The sequence below is a fragment of the Apodemus sylvaticus genome, chromosome 16, assembly GCF_947179515.1.
Source record: "Apodemus sylvaticus chromosome 16, mApoSyl1.1, whole genome shotgun sequence".
NCBI lineage: Eukaryota > Metazoa > Chordata > Mammalia > Rodentia > Muridae > Apodemus > Apodemus sylvaticus.
The window spans coordinates 35579461-35595036 of NC_067487.1; positions in this window are offsets into that span (position 1 = coordinate 35579461).

Genomic DNA, 15576 nt, shown 5'->3' on the forward strand with positions numbered 1-15576 from the left:
GTTCAAAGATTGATAAGTCTCCATGCTGCATTTTCTTACATTTCTTAACTACAATTATGAGATTGTGCTCCATGTAAAAAAGAACAGACTCAGTCTATTACTAAGTATTTTTGGTATTTTGAGTCTCTGTTTAACAATTACTGATCTTGTACAGATTCCTGTTGAGGGGAAAATGTGAGATGTGCTGTATGTCTATCTTGAACTAATCTAGGAACATAATATGGAAATAGGGAATGAAAAAGCTTAATATTTCTGTCCAGTGTCACAAGAGTTGTTTACATGACTGTGAATAATTAGATGAGATCAAACTGACCCGTGGCTGTGCTAGGAAAGAGCGTGCATTTGATTATGTCTCGCTGTAGCCTGCAATGCTTAGATTGGAAGAGCGTGCTTTGAAGTCAGACGACTGCGGGAGCTTTGCCCTTCGGGTCTCTCTTCTGGCCTCATGGTGGTAATACTTACCCCATGGTTTTGTCAAGAAGGCTAAAGGAAATGCTGAAGAGATTTGGCACAGCACCTGGTATGTAGTATATCTATACTAAATATTTACTATTTTGAGATATGATTACCAATATCACTTTGTCTTATTTTTTTTGTCAATAGTCAATTAGAAAGGCATGGGAATGCTTTGAAAGTGCAAGGGCTGTAGAAATAAAAAAAAACATTAAGTATCATTCTAAAAGTTGTATTTGTGAATAGAAAATGAAAACCAATGTTGGTAGTTTGTCCAAAGTAATAATGAGTCAATAGAATAAAATTTTGTAGGCTAATTTCCCATACACATGGGTCATTTTCGCATGTTAAATAAGCCCCATCAGGCAACTGAGGTTTAATTCTTGTTTTTTACTCTCCTGTTCTTATTTGTTCTAGTGAATTAAGTAATTATAAAATTAATTATAAACCAAAAGTATGCCCCCAAATCCTGGTTCTATGCACTTCATCTCACTCCTCTTAAAAAAAATCTATTTTAGCAAACTCTTACCTGCCTCTTTTATTACTAAAGTTTCCAAGGTTGGTGATGGCCATTCTATAGATAAAACTTTAGAGACTTCATTCTTGTCCTTTTACCTTCACTTATGACCCATCCTCTTCTCTTTAGGACTTAAGCTTATAATGTCACAGGTGATAAGAGAAAGAATTAGTGTCGACTAAATATGAGGTATAAGGTACGTCCTACCTTGCCTTTTTGCATTAAATGGCTGGGTTCCCACAAAAACCTCATGATGGGTACAATTACTATATTAGCTTTGAGGAGCCACAAGAGGTTCCAGTCAGGCTCTACAAGGTCACAGCATGGAGGGCTGTGTGAAGACTCGGGGTTTCTCTCTACAGTAACAAATGCCTCCAATTTCCTACTCCCATTGAGATGCACTGTATCTGAAATCAATCTCAGACCAATACTTTGTTCCACATGCTTAGAATTTATAAATTTACTGCATCAAGGATGAAATTTGTCAAAAGTTACCACATACATCATCACTACCACCACCTCATAGCCAAAATAAATACCACACAGTATTCAGCATGAACTTTAAAGACTGCTGCTGCGGTGGACCTGAGTAGGTCCTGAGTAGGAATAAGCACTTGATCGTAGTAGTCTTGGCAACATCTACGCTGATGTAAGGACAGAGAAGGACAAACATGGGCAGGGCTTTCTCACTACTGCTCACATGTTGGTGGCACTTTCTATGTTTGGGACTCTGTGTTCCTTTGGAGCTGAATAGAGAATTATTTCTGCTATTGAAGGCTGGCACACATATAAGGATTTCAGTTTTGAATTTGTTGAGGAAGGACTTTAGAACCCATTTGGCCTGTGGTTCTGTCCAACACTGAACATCACCAACCAACATTCAAGGCTCCAAACTCACTACCTGCTACCATAAAGCCTTATGTCCCCTACTGTGATTAACTGTGTTACTGGTTACTCAGACGAGGAACTTGGAAGCCATCAGCATGAAGTTAACTCCTACTTCCTAGCTCATTAATTGTACACCCCATTTCTGCACATGCTCTGTAAGTCTCTTACATTTGCCCTTCTCCTTTACTAAAATTTAGGCCCTCTTCCAGCTGTCAGCATTGCTCTGAGTCTCCTTCCCAACTAATCTGTTTCCAATCTGACCCTTCTCTACTCTATCCATGATTAACTTCAGAGTTAAACCAAAAATCTGGCTAAATTAAGTCTATTCAAACCCTAAATGTGTCATCTTATTCCTTTGCCAAGAATCTTCCAGAGTCAGTGATTCTCATCCGTTTGTGTGGCGTAGACAATCAAGATTCAGCCTCTTGTGCCTTCCTTGTGTAGACTTGTGCCAATCTCACATATTTCTGAGATCCAGCCTCATTCTGTATGGGAGGTATGCCGACCTTCATCCCCCAATCTTTGCCCTTGTTCCCCTCTCCCTTCCCTGTCTGCTTGGAGAATTTCTTCCTTATTTTGGAGATGGGAATCTGTATCATTTTCCCTGAGCATGATCACCCAAGCAGTCTCTTCCTCTGCTCTCATGATTGCTTACCTTCTTGCTATCACTTCTGTTTATACACATGCATGGGTTTGTGAGGTGTGTGTGTGTGTGTGTGTAACTCCAAGAGATCCAATGCTTCCTTCTGCCCCCCCCTCCATGAATACCAGAAACACAAATGGTATCTAGACATCCATGCATATAAAACTCTCATACATATCAAATAAAATGGAGAAAATAGGCCATACTGATAGATTTAACATGACCACAATTTGTTGACATCCGTACCAGTTCTGTACGAGTTAAACATAACCCAGGTGAGGCCTTGGCCTTGGGAAGTTTGCACATTCTTTCTCTTGGGACCTCTTTTCTTTTTGCGGGGGAGGGAGGGGACCTCTTTTCTAACAAGGTAGCCATGATGTGAGAAAAGCTAAGGGCTCCAAACTGGGCAGGAAGTAAAGGCTTGCTGACAGCCAAACTCCACATCTGACAGATCTCCGTTTCTTTTTAGGAAAGATCTTGTTAAATATCCAAGTCTGGCCAAAACTTCCTGGTGCCTCGGCCTCCCCTAGCGCTGGGATTATAGGTGTGAGCTACCACATCTGGGCTTCTACTCTCTTATAAAACAGAGCATTTGGTTCCAGTTGAGTCACACCAGCTGTGGTCACATGGAGCAGAGATGAGTCAGCCCATATAGACGCCTGACCAAGATGTAAATTAATGAGCAAGATAACTGATTATTATCACCTGAAGCTGCTGAGTTGTGAAGCTGTGATACAGAAATACACAATTAGGATAGCTTTACAGATTAACTATTTAACCATTAGATCATAAGAAGCACCAATGCTCTGATGAAGTAACTCTGAATGTTTTTCTTGAATGTAGTTTGGAGAGTTATTTTTTTCTGTTTCTTAAAGCTTAAATACAATAATACTTAGAAATATAAAATACTTATTTCCCACTTGCTAATCATGTAAAATTTGTAATACTACAAACTTTATATAGCTTATATATACAGTATATAAGTATATATAGCCTTTTAGCCCATTATGCATATATGTATCATCTTTACTCCCCTGTTCAAATATAGATTAGTTTTAAACTGGCTATTATATATAATGCTGACTCCGATGGTGATATGCCTTAAGTGTTTTATGCATGCTAGAATTATTTGGTTAGAAGCTGATACCAAAAAATGGAGTTATGAAAGCTTAGGAAGATTGTCTCATCTTTGTGAAACCTAATTATTATAATCTTAGATAGTGCTTTGCCAGTGGCTGCCCAACTATCAAGGAAGAAGATGGTTCTGGAAAGTTCAGCTAGTATCGTGCATTAGAGAGTATCCTGGAATCCATGTCCACCCAGAACCTTAGAATATGACTGTATTTGGAAGGCTCTTTGCGGATATTAAATTAAGATGAGATCATACTAGATTAAGGAGGGCTTGCGATCCAGTGACTAGTGTCCATATAAAAACAGCCACGTACACAGTGGAAAAAGAACCTGGGAAAACAAAGGGAATTAATAGTGATGTAGCTACTAGTCAAAGATTGCCAGAAGTGGCAACCGCAAGTTAGGAAGAGGCAAAGAGGCGAGGAAGGACTCCTCCCTGGAGTTGTAAGAGGAAGCATTTCCCTTCCCACACCTAGATTTCTGATCTGGCCTCCAGGGCTCTGAGAGAATAAACTCTGAGCGAATTTCTGTTGTTTTAAGCCGTTCCATCTGTGGTAATATTTTAAGCAAGTCCTAGAAAACAAGTACACTTAGCAACGACATGTGAGGAAAAGCTTGGGTCCAGATGAGGCCGCACAAGGTTTGTGCCTCGCCACATCTCAAAAGACTCAGAAAAGAATGAATGAACAAAAAATTAAAACCAAAGGCACACACAAGAGATGCTTAGTGCCCAACAGCAAGATTCAGAATTCTCTCCGATTCCCTTAGTGTGGGCGTGGAGAATGATGTTCTTCAGCTACTAAATTTTGAAGCAATTTTGCTATATAGCAACAAACAACTAATACATTTTCAAGTTTGCACGATTGTTCTTAAGTTTTGAACACCTAGCCCCCTTGTGGTACTTCCTGCTCAGTCTTCCGAGGTGATGCACTAAGAATTTTTTTATGGCAATGTAATTTGTTTATTCATCTCACTTCTAGACTGTTCTACAGGATAGGACAACTTCAACGAATCTATGACTTAGATTGGCCTGGTGATTATAGCTCAAGGAGATAACTGTATTTTTTCTTTCTATTCTTTTAAGGCAGCAAATTTGCTGTCTCGTTCCCTTTCCACTCCTCACCTGGCACAAGCCCCACTAGCTTACCTGATCGTGGTTATCAAATCATTGTAGCTTCTGCAGTTGATTGTGCCCTTGGCATGTACACAGCTAACATTGTAGTTTCCTAATTCCAAGTATCCTTGGACCTATGAACACATCTTCACTGCTGAATAACCAAAGATGGCTTTACTGTTTATAATTCACTTTGAAGTATGGGTGCCAGACAACAAGTAGACTTTCTCCTCATAGGCTGCCTGACAGAGAGATCCTGACCAGACACCGGGTACTCTACTCAGATCTTTGCTGTCCCTCAGCCACAGTGAAAGATGAACATATGCCACAATTCTAGTTATTCCATTAATCAAGGTGTCTAAAGTAGCATGGTTGGTATCTTAGAATTGGTATGAAATAGGAAGTCATGAGTTTGGGACATAGGCACATTTGCTATGTCATGATTGTGTGAGGATATTAAAGACAAACTGTGATCCTTCAGGTTGTCTGTAGAATGGGCACAGTACTAGCCACCTAGTCAACTTCCAGGATGATTGTTTTATATTCTTTTAAGTTTAATTTTGGAGATTAGAGATAGCTCAGTTGCTAAAAAGCACTAGCTATTTTCCCCATAGGACCCAGATTTGATTCCCAGCACCCACATAGTAGCCCACAACATTCTGCATCTCCGGTTCTAAGGGATTTGATGCACTCTTCTGGGTTCCCAGGCACCATATATGAAAGTGGTACACAGATCTGCATTCAGGCAAAGCATTTATATACAGAGGATGATGTTAGTTGATTGATTGATAAGGTTTATGTACCTGTGCCTGTGGGGTGGAGTATGTGCTTATGATTGCAAGTGCCCATGGAAGCCAAACGTCATTGGATCCCTTGGAGCTGATGGTATAGATAGGCGTGAGCTGCCTGACATGGGTACTGGAAACCAAACTCAGGATTTTTGTAAGAGCAATACATGTTCTCTGCCCTTGATTTGTCTCTCTAGCACCCAGAAGAATATTTTAAGGTTTAATTAAAAGAAAAGGAGAAAGGAAGAGGGAGAAGAAGATACAGGGAGGTTGTCAAATTATGAAATACTAGTAGTTTTGGCTTTGGGGCCTTATATATTGATAATGCCTCAGTGAATGGAAGACCTGGTTTTGGATAGTAGTCCCAGTCCAAGTCTGTATCAGCCCTATAGTAAGGAGGTGTTGTGGTAGCCAAGAGGATGCTCTATTCCCAGGGAATGTTGATTCTGCATGTTTGAGAGGTTTCCATTCAATGAAAGTTATACAGGACTTGGCTGAGATTGTCCTGGGTAGGCTCTGGTCTTGTTGATCCAGCTTCTCCTGGAGCTAGTTGAGACCCTGACTTAGCGCCTATCACCCTCACTGTTGGCCATGTTCAACACCAGGGACCTCTGATGCTGGCTATGACAACATCTGAAACCTTTCCAAATTTAGAATAATGGGAAAGTTGTCTTCGGCATTTCTCATAGGCTATTTTGATATCGCCTCCGTCTTTTTGTCCTTGTTTTGTTCCCCATTTGAACAAGTATTATGCTCTTTTCATGGGGAGCTGTTTGGTCCCTTTGACTCTACTGCCTCTTGTTTATGAAAAACAGCAAGTTAACCATGACGAATGGCCAGCAGCAATCTTACTTCTGAAGTACAGAGACTTGTTTCTTCCCCTGATTTTGCTTGGAAAATAGGAAATCTGGCTTTCCATTGGTGGGGTTGGGGTGGGGAAATCTTATCATTCAGAGGTACAAAGTGTAGAGAAAGCTTTGGAGGCAGGGGACCTAGGTTCAATTCCCAAGTTGGATGAGTTATATAATCTCTATGGCTCCTCTGTGACAAATGGCCCAATTCTATGTCTCTCTAAAGAGAGACCCCAGCAGGAAGAATACACAGGCTTTTTTCCCTCTGAGATACTAATTTAGTAATTTTTTAAAGTTAAATATAAATCTGTGTATTATCTGAAATAAGAAAATACAACAACAAAACATGTTATAAAGCTCCCTGTTCACTTCAGAAGTGTATCTTTTTTAATCTCGCCTCTTCCTGATCAGGGCCCTTTCAAAGCCAAGGAGCCTCTTAGGAAGTAGAGGCTAGCCTCTGGGCCATACCCTTAGAAAGTAGAGGCTAGACTCTGGGCCATTCCCTTTGAAAGTAGAGGCTAGCCTCTGGGCCATGCCCATAGGAAGCAGAGGCTAGCCTTTGGGTCATGCCCGTAGGAAGTAGAGGCTAGACTCTAGGCCATGCCCCAATCCTTTCTCCTCTTCTTTCCCCTACTCAGATCTCAGACTGGCTGTCAACTAAGAGAGTTACACATGATAACTCTCCTTTGTCTGACAGTGACAGTGTCTGCCTGCCTCTGCCTCCCAAGTGCTGGGATTAAAGGCCTGTGCCACCACTGCCCGGCTCAGATGTAAAGTCCCAACCTTGCTATGACTGGAATTCCTTGGGTCTTCCAAGATTTGGGTCATTCTAAACTCTCAACAACAGTAATCATTATTATTTTAATTTATGTGAAGTCATCTTTCAATTTTCTCCTTTATAGAGTACAATAGAAGTAGCAGAGCACACCCCAAAAAAACAGATGATCTTTTATTGCCGAGATGTTTGACAGGCATCTCCACCTCAGTGCACCAGGGCATGGCATCATAGCATGTCTGTGCAAAGCAGACAACTGTCAAACAGATTGTATTAACCTGTACGAACAATGTTATAACTGGGAAGCTTAGGCAATCAAGGACTGAGTATCCCTTAAGTCATAGTTAGGACTCCTGTGTCTTATGAAACCCAGTAAAGGCAGAAGAAGGCCTCCAGAATGCTGTGTATATGCAATCCATATTAGAAAGATGAGTAGCTCTGGGGGGAACATTAGAAACCTCCGCTCCAAGCCCTTGTGTTCTAAAGACCAGAAACATGAGTCCCTGTGTGTGTGGGCAGGGAGATGGCTCAGCCACTGGTGCTGTAGTAGCTATGCAGTGCTCCGTTAGCTTTGCCACCCTTGGGTCCGTGTTCTATAATCACACATTGGAATGCTATTGGCCTATGCTGGAATTGCAGCTCTGTCATGTACTGTGTGAGCTGAGTCAGGTTATCTCATGTCTGTGAGCCTCAGTGGCCCTATCATGGGCTGAATTGTACCATCTATACATTTATAGGAATTCCTATACCTAAGTGTGTAACTAACCCCAGTACCTAAGAGTGTAACTATTTAGAAATGTTGCCTTTCTAGGGCTTTGATCTTGAGAGTCCTTCAAAGTCCCACATGTCGAAAGTTTGGTTCCCAGGGTGACACTTTTAGGAAGGTCTCTCTAAGGGAGGCCTCCAGGTAGTTGGAAGGATGCCCTTGAAAGAAGCTGTGGGTCACACCCCAGTTCATTCTTCAGTCTTTTTTGGCATCTGTAAGGTAAGCAGTTTTGCTCTACCTTAGCACCCTTGCCACAATGTTCTGTTTTACTATGGGCCCCAAGTAATGAGACCAGTCAATGTAGCATAAGCCTCTAGGACTGTGAGCCAATATAAATGTTTTCTTCTACATATGTACGTATATATATGTATATGTGTATATGTGTATGTATATATATGACTGAACACAGAGCCGAGTGATAGGGCACTTGGATGGTATGGCTAAAGCCCAGGATTCAATCCTCAGAATTACTACCTTCCACTGCAAAAATTAAATTTGGACACAAGAAAGGACAACAGGTGGACATGGGTGCATGTATGGAGAGGTCACATGAGGACACACTAAGGGGGAAGGTTACCTCAGAAGACATCAGGCCTGCCACCAGCTTAATTTTTGACTTCTAGTCCACCTCTACAACCGTGAGACAAAAATATTTATTTCTGGGGGTGAAGCCACCCCATCTGTGGCAGTTTCCTACAGTAGCCTGAAAAAGTGGCTGGAGCTCCTTCCCATAAAACTCAAGGTGTGAATACCTGGCTCATGGAGGTTGTTGTCAAAATCAAATGAGATATTCAATCTAAGGAAAAGACTTAACTATTGGCGAGGCCAGCAGGTAGCAGTGATTTGGTTATGTAAAGGGCCAGGAAAATAGACCTAGATTTCACCACTGTAATATCAGCTTGGCCTAAGTGAAGTGAACTTGCCTGTAATTGTGGACTTAACTCCTCCTTTTCTTGTGGTTTAGTTTGCCTTCTATTGGTCCTTGAAAGCAATGTAGAGACAGACAATGCTTAGAGGTCTTTTAAACACCGACTGGAGAAACTCAAAGCCAACTCCTCATTTTCTCCTGATAACTTTCTCAGCCATAATTAGTCATATTGGAGTCTGTTCACGTGGCTGAGAAGTCTGTTTGACGTTCACATTGTTCTTTTAAAAATAGACATCGGTGGTGAATGCAAATTATTTTGAGACCTCTTTGAAGGCTTCAGACTCTGTAGGATTCTGAGCAAAGGTCACTCCCAAGTTATTGCCTTTGCTGACTTTTTAAGCCATACCCCCTCCACTTGAAGTGACTGTGAACCCACTGAGATGAAATAAAGAGACACCCCACCCCAGAGGGAAGTCTAGAAATGTGGAAGGGTGCATTGCCTGGGAGCAGCAGAGAAGAAAATCTAGAATGTCTCGGTGGTGATTATGAAGTTGTCACCTCCCTGTACTGTCCCCTGAAGTGACCCTTGCACTTCCCCCAGCGTGGTTTCAGTGTTGGAGGCAGCAGCGACCACCCTAAGCTGGTGGCTCCAGATGAGCGGGCGTGTGGGCTCTTGAATTGAGTGTATGGAAGGATCCAAATAGTCCGAGGCCAAGCTCGGAAATGCTTGTGTAGGATGAGAAGGAGCAGCTGGGTCCTCTTCAGTTCTCTTCCCTGAGTGTATTGGCAAGACCCAGCATATGAGCCACAGCAGGTGGCATAACATGCCCATTTTGAATTTCACCCAAATCCCAGAGAGAATAATTCACACAAGGGCATCTGAATGTAGGCTGAGGTTTCTCCTCTGTGCCACCCAGCTTTTTGCAAATCCTGTCTCTTGATCCTGGCCACTCTCCTCAGAGGCAGGGCAGCACAGAGTTTCTGTTTTGCTTCTAAAGAAACCAAGGCATAGGGACTTACCAGGAGACTTAAGAGAGCAGGTGTGGGTAAGCTGACTCTGTGATCAAGAGCTTCAGTGCCCTGAGGTGGCATTTTGTGGGCATTGTTCATAAATATCTCAAATATAGGGAATGTCATCTGGTCTCAGAAGAATGCAGACCAGAGACCCCGCAAAAGTCAAAGTCATGACTGGGGTATAAGTCATTGTCATGGGCAGTGTCTGGGTGGCACATAGCTGTGGTCATGGCTGCATTGCTAACTTCACAGTCAGCCATTTGTCATAGCAGTCATTCTTCAAGAAATAGCAGTTGGGCCATTCCCCCTTTTGAAACCCAGAATGCCATCAGTGATATTCTTCTTTATACAGTCCATTCTCGTGGCTTGTGGGAATCTTACAGCCTTCTGGAAAAAAAAATGTTGCCCGGAGGGGGGCTCTTAGAGACAAGTTGTGCACTCAGTCAGTCCCTCAGAAGAGTGTCTCACCACAGGGAGGTGAGTCAATGCAAGCAGAGCTGTGTTCTGAAGCTTCTGGCTGCACTGATCATTTGGGGGTAATGATTGGAAATGTCCAACCCTGGGTCCCACTGCCAGCTATTTAACTTCAACCCGAGCCCTGGTTGATGCCAAAACTGGATGTCACAGGCACTTCCTCAAGAAGCACAATCAATACAACACATAGTACTCGTGATCTCTCTGATCCTGAGCTTAAGTATCATATTTACTGGGCAAGGGGTATGGCTGAGCAGAGAGAGGAGACCCAAGCAGTGCTTCAGCCTTGGCCCATTGCAACCTCTTGACCTTGGCTTTATGAATGAAACAGTTCTTCCTCTGAATTCTTGAGGGCACTGTATGGTAGCGGTAACACTGAGTAAAATATATGCTTCCTTAAAATAAGACACCATCTGACGTTGGCTTTGACTTCTTTATCTTTGGATGGCCACTTTGCCTCCTCTCTTGAGAGAATACAACAAATTATTTCATTCGTGAAGAAATGGAGACTCAGAGATGTGGTCCAGAGCCAGCAGTGAGCCAGCAGTGAGCCAGTACCATCATCCTGCTGTCTGGAAAAATATCCTAGGGACCTGGTCTGAAAATGGCTGTTGGAGAATCTATTGCATCATGATCTCATTGAAGACTTTGTGGTGTTTGGCTATGGTGACGGCTGGGTGTGGGGTGGTCCTCCTGGAATCTTGTGATGACATTTTCCATGTTTCTCCATCCCTGAAGAGTCAGTTGGCAAAAACTTAGAGAGGAGTAAACAATTTCCCTTCAGTGTGACTTCCCAAGACTGGGCCATGGAATTTCAGCACCAAGGGTGTAGACCTCTTCTCAAGGTCTCATGCCTTGCTTATGTTCTGTTAGTGTTGAAGAAGCCAGCTTCCTTCTCTGAAGAAAGATGACCGAGGACTATTTCTGTTTTATTCGAAGTGTATGTGTTCCACTTTTTTGTTATGATAAAAACACATCATAAAATGTAGTCTTAACCACTTTTTAAACTTTAGTAATGTTAAATATAATCACATCAGTGTGACACAAAGACCATGTACTTTTTTTTTTTGCCATGCTGGGATTGGATGGAGGGTCCACACATGCTGGGCTACACCCCAGGCTAAGTACGTTTGTTTGTTTGTTCTAAGTGTGTGTGTGTGTGTGTTTGTGTGTGTGTGTATGTGTGTGTGTGTGTTTGTGTATGTATGTATGTGTGTGTGTTTGTGTGTGTGTATGTGTATATGTGTGTATGTGCATGAGCATGTGTGTGTGTGTCTATGCATGTGCATAGGTGTGTGCATACCCATGTGTGTATGTGTGTGTTTGTTGTGTGTGGGCATATGTGTCATATGCAGGTTTGTTTGCATGCGTGTGTCATGTATATGGAGGTCAGTGATAACTTCAGGTGGCATGCTTCAGGCACCATCCTCTCTCCCTCTCTCGCCCCACCACACTTTTTCTCTCTCCCTGTGAGGGCCTCTAACTGGCCTGGAACTTGACTAGGCTGTCTGACCAGCAAGCCTTTCCTCCACTTCCCTGGAGTTGCCATTACAAGCTGCTTTTTCCCTGTAGTTTCTAGGGATCACATTGAGGTCCTCACGCCTGCAGAACTTTACTGGCTGGGTGTCTCCCTGACCATTTCTGTTCAAGACAAGTACTGATAGTGAGTTTTGTAAACAAAACAAAACAAAAAGTTTACTAATTGGAGCTGTTTTCTTATGCTTAACAAAATATTTGATATTTCTAGTTGAAAACAGAAGTCAGTATGAAGGCCACGTCTACCAGAGATGCATTAGTTGCAATTTTTCCATTTGGGACTCTTATGACATGAAATAGTTACACAGTATATTCATATTTATACAAATTATGTTCAGAGTCAAATAAAGCTGGGTTGTAGGACCACATAAAGCCCTTAGGTGCTGCTGTTTGATTGGACAGTAAGGACCCGACAGTAACACAAGAATACTTTCCTTCCTTCTCTCTTTGCGTCCTCTGAATGTCAACCTCTGCTTAGACTCAGCAGACACAGCAGTAGACAACAACATGATACCTCTGAATAATGCAAGTCGCTGATGTAGAAGGAGGCCATGTATGCAGAAAAGATCACCTGTTTACAGTCTTGTGATCAAATGGGTGAATCACGAGGTAACCCATTGTAGGGTAAAGGCTATGGCATGGAGAGAAAAGCAGGGCTTTGGGAACAGACTGATGGGCTTGTGTTTCTAGGTCGGGTTTGACCCAGGTGATCTCGACTCCCTCAGAGTTAGTAAACTGCTCTATAGCAGGCTTGTTTGATGTGACTCACGTGACATCTTTTTGAGCACAGGGTACCTGCTAAATTGAAGTACAGACTTTTTAGCTTCTTCTCGGAGAACAAGTTCTCATCAGCTGTGGGCAGGAGCTGAGCCATGACTATCCCCTCATTTCTGTTCTTCCCTGGCCCCCTTGGGCAGGTATGATATTAGTAGGCATGTCCTGGCACCAGTGTGCAAGCTGTGAGGTTGGTGAAATATTTCTGCTCTGGTTGGCAAATAGCTTTCCGAGCTCCTAGGGTGTCCTACCACTCCAGGTCATTCGTCAAAGGTACCTGTCCACCTGCTTCTCCACAATCTGGATATAACAAGAATCCATCTGGAAAGACAGGGCCCAGGTCCCCACTGCTAAGTCCAACGTTATTTATGAATTTATACTCCTCTCACACCTCTCCTGAGCACCCTCACATTTTTAGCCAGGGTCTCAATACATAATCCTGGCCACTCTGGTATGCACTATGTCGTTCAATCTGACCTCAAACTTGTGAGAGACCTCCTGAGCACTGGGGTGACAGGCACACACCATGATACCCCACTTAGTCCTCACCCAGCTTCATAATGGCTGGTAAGTATTTGGAAGCAAGTCACCTTTGCCTTTAGGGAGTAGACCCATGTGTGACCCTGGGGACTGGGTCGTTCTTGGTTCATGAAGCAATGATGTGGAGAAGCCCATGAGCAAAGTTGGGTTCAAGCTCAAATAGCTTTAGGGTTCAGGTTGATTTTCAACACTTTGCTTATAAAAACTTTTATTTTTTTAAAACAGTTTTGACTTTTCTGTAGTATGGTTCTGAATATGGCCAATCTAGAGGCTCATGTAAAAATGTATAGCCTAAGGGAGTCAGGGAATCATTTTTTATTTTTGCAGCTCTAACCCATTAAAATAATGTGATTCCCCCATGGAGTGCCACAAGGGACATATTCAAATTCTTTGTAGTCAGAGTCAGGTAGTAGCCATACAGCTAAAATAATAACAACTGTAGTAATTAATAATAATTCAATGAAATCTCCATGGCCTTTCAAACCCCAGACCTTTTGCCTTTTTGCTAATACAGTTCATAATTGTATGTGACCCAAGGGCTAACCTTGGGTGCACCTGCTGTTTCTCCTCCAAGAAATTCTGTGTCCGGGTAAAGGCTTGTTCCATTCTGGTGTGAGGCTAGTGGGCACTGGGCTGGCGGCGCTCCATAACGGAGCGGAGGTCAGGGAGACTGAGCTTGTCTTCAGGGTGAGGTATTTGATTACACAAGACAGGGTACTGATTGCCAGTCCTCCCATCTGAAGAAAATTTTCTAGGTGGCAGGAGCTAAGGATAGGGTGAAAGAAAGTGATACACTGAGGAGAGTCAGGTGAGGTGAGGAGAAGAGGCCGGGCCTGGCCAGACTCCACAGATGGTGGGACGCCAGCTCTGCCTCTCTCATGTTTATCTCAAGTGGAACCAAATGTGACGAGGCCCCAGCGGGGTTCAGTGGGGACTCTTTCTGTGGCTACACGGTGCTCTCATCCCACTCAGCAGAATGGGCTCGTATCTTAGCCACTGGCGAGTGGGTTAACTTTGCATCTTCCTCATGGAACTGAGAAGAAGGCAGACTTTTTGGGAATGTCCCTGGCTCCTTGAAGCAGAGGCAATGGTCCTTCATTTCTTTTCCCCACAGGTGAGGCTTTTTTCCACAAAGAATTCTGAGTGGAACTTGTAGGGTTCCAGCAATAATGTGAACTACAATACATGATGACAGTGACTAAGGTGTCTTCCGATCTTATGGGGCCAGAGTCTCAAGCTTTAGCTGTACAAATACATGGGAAGTTAGTACTCGTCAACTACGGGATGTAAGGAGGTCCCACATAGTCAGCAACCACACTGATAACATTGGCACGTTACACAATCAGCACAGATTTTAAGCATAACAAGACCTTAGAGGGCCTGAAGAGTCACAAAGAAAGCGTCATCCCGGGAGATAAGGGGCAGCAAACCCACCCAGTACGGCTTTACTCACTGAAGGGCTTGTGTGTTGTCCGTGTTAAACAGTAGCTCAGACACATGTGTAACCCACCCCCCAACATCCGTCTCTCCCATTCTGAAAACATTACAATGTAGGACTGATCCCAGATGGTTGAATTGCAGCCGGATTCCCATGCAGTCTGTGGCATGGACTGTTGTTGCCTCAGTTCATACCCTGTGCTCTGAGGGACAGTGTCCAGGGGCTGGTGCAGAACCTGACGACTTGCCAGCTGTAAGGCCCCATAGAGCCATGGAAACGTCTGGTTCTGTGCTGGGGGAGGCTGGGTTTCGAAACCTGGCATCAGACTTGGGGGTGGGAGGGAGCTCAACCACCGTTTCAGTCACTAGAATCAGACTGCTTGGCAAGAAATTGATATCCATTCTACGTAATTAGTGATGGAGAGGAGCCCTGGTTTTGTGGATGTCCTGTTGCATATCAGATATACACATATTTACGTGAACTCTGACCTCTTGGCTCTCTTTCCGAGACACGGGGAGAGAAATCCGTAGGTCAGCTGTACTTTTGATCAAACGTGTTCGTCCGGTCTCGGCAAAGGACTGTTGGGTGAATAAGCTGGATGAGCCCTTTTTTATTCAGAGATGAAAGATTGATGAGCTATTCAACAAGCGCCTCATTGAACCTGTCACCCGTTATCTCCCAAATATCAGCTTGGATGAAAAGGACTGCCTGGCCCCCTGACAAGTATTCACTGGCCTCTGTACAGCATGTCATTGTACGGCACTTCCTTAGGAGCTATAATTAGGTGATCGAGTAAGGAGTTCGCAGTGCGCGTTTGAATAGCGACTCGATTTGGCTCATGACGTCATTCTCTCTCTCTCTCTCTCTCTCTCTCTCTCTCTCTCTCTCTCTCTCTCTCTCTCTCTTTCTCTCTCTCTCTCTCTCTGGTGCCTTCTCATTATATGGCTTTTGCCACAGAGTGCCAGCATCCAAAACATGTGAGGTCAGGCCATGGGTTTTCTGTGAG